We start from the raw sequence: 5,586 nt of genomic DNA on the forward strand, positions 1-5,586 counted from the left end.
TGTTCAACTTGCTGAGTCAGACACATACCAGATATTCACTACACTGTTTATACTTCTTTTGTCTTTAGAGTAAAAATAATTTATATGACCCAATTTGTATCACATGACCCAAATAAGTATTGGTATTTTATGATCTTAAAGAAAAGATATATTTTATATCTGTATGTAATATGAAAATTGTAAAATACTGAAAAACACACTCATCAACATATAAATCAATACATAGACATAAAGACAAAATTCTAAACTCCTAAATTATTCACAAGAAAATTAATGACAGATGATGACTTTAACACTTGTAGACACAAATTATTAGAGGTGATGTAAACTCACATTCTTTCTCATTGACCAGTTCTCTCAAACTAGAACTGATAGGTAGAAAAAGCTAGAAATGGAGGAACTTTATTCTTAGATAGAATATCATTCTAATAATAAATAAACTATTGATAATACTGTATGACTACTAATAGAAGCACAAAGATCTAGTTTAAATGAAATCGTCGGCTTAATGGTAATAAGTCAATGAGTTAGTGTGTTCATATATGTTCAGTTGAAATATATTTTAAATACCTATTCAATAGTTAAAAATAAAGACCTGTACTAAAAGCTTTCAATTTCCTTGAGTAAATATTGACTTAAGCAATCAGAGATCTTAGGTCCATTGAATTGAATACAAGCAATAGAAATGCAATTGTTATTGTTTAGTGTTGATTTCAGTCTTAGACTAAATCCAAAAGGGTTATTATCTGAAAATTGATTTGGGAACTTCATAGAAAATAAGATAAAGGAAAGTAACCCAGCATTCTTATGACATTAATTAGTAGTTTCCAATGTTTATGTTTATAGCGTATCCTCTTTACTTAAAGAATAAATTAGTCCCATAGTTATGATAGAAAGTCTTCACATTTAATCTGACAAACAAAAGAACAAAAAATTAAAAAACATAAGAACATCTTAAAATCAAATATGAAATAATTCTTTACTAAAATCAAATTTCATTTGTAAGTATAAAATCCACAGAAGAACAACATAAAAAATGAATTTTTAGTCCTGAAAATGTAAAGCCTTTATATTCATATTTGACTCATAAACTTAGGGTTTTTGCAAATTGTAATTACATTAAGTGATTTTTAAAGTATTTTTAAGTTTCTTATTTGCTGCTGTTTTTTTGTTAATATGTTAAAGTTTAAATATTTTCACTCAGAGCTCAGGATTAATTTGAGTTAGAAACTTACCCATACACATTTGTATCAGAGGGAATTAGCATCTATATTGTATGTTTTAAGCACATTTTTATTAAAAAGGATTTTTCAGCCAGTCATGGTGGCGTGTGCCTGTAGTCTCAACTACTCAGGAGGCTGAAGTGGGTGGATCCCTTGAGCCCAAGGGTTTGAATTCCATCCGGCCAACATAATGAGGTAGTTATATAATAAAATAAATTTTAAAACTGTTTTGTCCATACTCTTTGATGCTGCAATTTGAAACTCATATGTCCTTTATAAGTATGCAGGAGCGGACTCTTAATTTATTCATGAGGAAAATTTCTAGTTTGATTGAAGGTAATATTATACTCTACCTTTTTAACAGAAGTACGTGGGTTTCCATCAAGGCATATGTCAAATTCTTCAATTTTTTTAGTAAGAAGGGGGAATCAACTTGACAATTTATGTGTAAATATGCGGATGCACTTTCAACAAGCAATCAACAATATTAACTGTTTACTATCTCTAGAGAATCATAACAAACCCACGTATTTCAGATTCTATCAAGTGATGTTTGAAAATGGCTGCATCATACATATATAGTGAAAGAGCACTTTAAAATTAGCCTCAAATCATTTTGCCCTCCAATCTCAATTATTTCCATTGGGAGGGAATATGCTTACAATCTTTATTTTAAGCATTTTATAAAATATACATATTTATGAATTAGATATATTAGATTAAACCATATTAAATTAGCAATATTTAATCATTATGATGTATAAAGACAGGAAATATACATTTTTACTTTCTTAAAATATACAGTTATTTTTTCTTGCTTCTTACAGCTAGTTTTTAATTTAATAATTTTTGATTAATGAATACCATGCAGCTATTTATTTAAATTCATTTGTTTTGCAACTATATAAAATATTCTTATAGAGTACACAATATGTTATTTTTCCAGTCCTTAATTTATGTGGATTTGTGATAGTCTACATTTTTTTATTATTGCAAACAGTTACAATTATTATTATACATGATAATTTGTACCCATACTGGAAATAACTCTAGGGTATATTTTAAAAAGTAAAATTGTTATACACATTTATGTACTCTAAATTATATCTTTGAATTAAGTTTTGCCACCAGAAGGTTAGACATCTGGTCTATATAATTCCAGCACCTTGCTGAAATTGCTTCACTGAGTTATGCTTACTGTTATGGGCCCATTGTTACCTGTAGTCTCATATAAAAAGCAAAATGTGTTTATGTATCCAGTGTAGAAAATGCTGTCACTGCATAATCCTTCGTATTTTGCAGTACTTCCACGGAAATTATTTCAGTTTTTCAATCATCTCTGATGATAAGGTATAAAATTCTACAAGAGGTTGATTATGAATTCAATGATTGAAAGGTTTTAATTCCATGGTTTTCTGTTTTACTTTGCAAATCACAGTAACGATTAAGTTCAGTTAAAACAATTATGTTGTTACCTGGAATGTGTACTTTCTTTTGCCTTACTACTTCTGTCTATATTTTTCTTATACTAAAGTTATTATTCACATGATATGCTAATTTATTTCTCAAGTATTTTACAACACAATGTAGTGATTTGTAATTTTAGGTTATGAACACAACTGAAGTCTTACTTTTACAATAAATGCATATTCTTTCGGTATGTTAAATAGTATACTTCATATCTAGAAGATTAGCTATTAACTTAAGGTAACATAACAAAGAGTTATGACACAAAGGACAACCAACATAGATGGATAAGAAAAGTTCTCTGCATGTATAAATAAATTCACTTAAAATGATAAGTAAAATTTGTTACTCATGAGATGAGTTTGTTCCCCAATCTCTCAAAGGCCTATCAATTTAATGTAAATTAATGTAAAATGAGGAAGATATTAGAAATCATTTCTGCTTAATAACAACTGTACTTGGACATGTCATTCATTCAGTCTAATTAATGAAATACTCAAGATAAAATTTGGATGACAATTCTTCCAGCATTATTTAAACAGAAGTGTAAGAATCTATGGAAAACATGAGATTTTTAGAAATTGGAAATGGGTTTTTTAAAGTACTCTGGAATTTCCTTAAAAAGTTTATAACAATAGACTCGTCAAAATTTAACTACATATTAAAAATAAAACATACACAGAAAAAATAGATATTAATGAACTGATTAATATACATATTGTAAGATTTCTTAATCTATCAGAAGCACATTGATTTTTACGTTTCAGTGTTCCTTTGTGCACCTGGTATTGTTTACAAACTGGAATAAAGGACTGAATAAAACTCATCAAAATATTTTCCTTGATGTACCTCGAATTCCAGTGGGGATACAGAAAGTAAACTGATTTCATTAAAAGTAAAATACATATCAAGTGGTAAGAAAAATCTAATTAACTAAAAATAAGTAAGAAAAGTGAAATGGGGTACAGCAGTTTGTCGGTGTAAAAAACAGGAAAGGTGGAGGTATAGGTCTGTTGTGGATATTTGGGGTGGAAGACTGAGAATCAAGTGGCTGGTATGGGATGTTTTTACTCTGAGATGCTTATGAGCTTAGCAAAAATGAATAAAACCATAAAGCAGGTAGTGTTTGAATTTGTATTTAACTTTCAATCTCTGATTTCTTATTCACAAGTCAATTTTACTGTTCAAATTGTATTGGTGTTATCCATCTATTGCTTCAAAATGAACCAGTTTATACCTTCTGTTTTCTCCTTACAAACCGTTTTTTACACATAAACACACTCTTTAACCCTGTTAATCTCTGTTTCCAAGGTACATTTTCTTCAATTATTACTCTGTTCTTTAAAAGTATTTTCTTCATTCAAATTTTCTTCCTTCCCACTCAAAATAGCTACATCATTTAAAGTTCTCAGACAATTAGAATTGGTCTTAATAAGAAGAATGTAATCAAATACTTTTCACAAGTTTTTTTTGTATTGAGTTTTTGGAATAATCTCTGTAAAAATTAGATGCAAAGAACTTGATATTTTTGTAATTAATAATTAAAGTAAAATAAGCTAAAGGTGTAATGTTAAAATATATTTTAATTGCTTAGTCTGTTTCTACATCTGCCATGAAGTTCTAAATTCTTGACTTAGGTGACTCATAATAAAAAAAGTTATCTTAAACTGGATGAATGTTTATTTTCTACTAATCGTTTTATCACTTTTTATCATCTCATTAAGCATAGATTGAACTTACCATCATTTAAAAATAACGTATTCTTAAAGGGAATATTGCCGTAAGAGTGAAGGAAACAAAGAAGGCTAAAAGATAAATATTGTATAGAACATATTATATTAAAGTATATTTGCTGCTTATCTGAATTTAAGTTCAGCTTTTTTTTTTTAATTCAGGAGAACATAAAAAATGTTATATCAACCTATACATATTTAAGTAACATTTTGACGTATGGCCACTTTATATTTTGACAAAAAGTTCAATGTATGCAAATATAAGTCTAATTTACATAATTTATGAAAAATAAAACCTAGAATTAATAGTATATCTGTATATGTTTTTCAACATGCCTAGAAATCTGTTAAGGGCTCAATGAAATCAGTATTATTCTGAATTTGAATTTATTAAACTATGGAACTGCTACAAATTTAGTTTTATTATTATTATTATTATTTTGAGTTGGAGTCTCACTCTGTCGCCCAGACTGGAGTGCAGTGGCCAGCCGCAGCCTCGACCTGCTGGGCTCCCGCGATCCTTCCACCTCAACCTTCCAAGTAGCCAGAATTACAGGCGCGTGCTACCACGCCTGGCTGATTTTTTGATTTATTGTATAGATGAGGTTTCGCCAAGTTGCCCGGGGGTTCTCGAACCCTAGGGCTCAGGTAATCCACTCACCTCGGCCTCCCAAAGCGCGGGATCACAGGCTGAGCCACTGAACCCGGCCTTGCTACAACTTTTAAAAAATACTTGTAGCATTTTTTTTAAATTCATTGCCTTGGAAATTTTGTGATTATATTTTATAACATAAAATAGATTATTTCATTCATGCAAGAAATAATCATTGAGCATCTATGTCGCATCTTCTCAACAAATTTAATGCTCCATGCTTTGCCTCCTGCTTCAAATATAATTGTTTAACTGAGTTGATTAACTTCTTTGAGGTAAAGATAAGGAAAAAAAAAACCCTCTCTAAACATTGAAGTGTGTTATGTGCTGAATTCTGCCACTTCAAAAAGAAATATTGAATTCCTAGTCATAACATGATCTTTCTTGGAAATAGGGACTTTCTAAAATTAATGAAATTAAAATGAGGTTATTAGGGTGTGCTGTAATACACTAAAGCTGGTGCCCTCCCTAAAGGGGATACTTGGACACAGACACACATACATGGAGGGTA

The sequence above is a fragment of the Carlito syrichta genome, unplaced genomic scaffold, assembly GCF_000164805.1.
Source record: "Carlito syrichta isolate Samal-C Ts95f unplaced genomic scaffold, Tarsius_syrichta-2.0.1 Scaffold303165, whole genome shotgun sequence".
NCBI classification, from domain to species: Eukaryota; Metazoa; Chordata; class Mammalia; order Primates; family Tarsiidae; genus Carlito; species Carlito syrichta.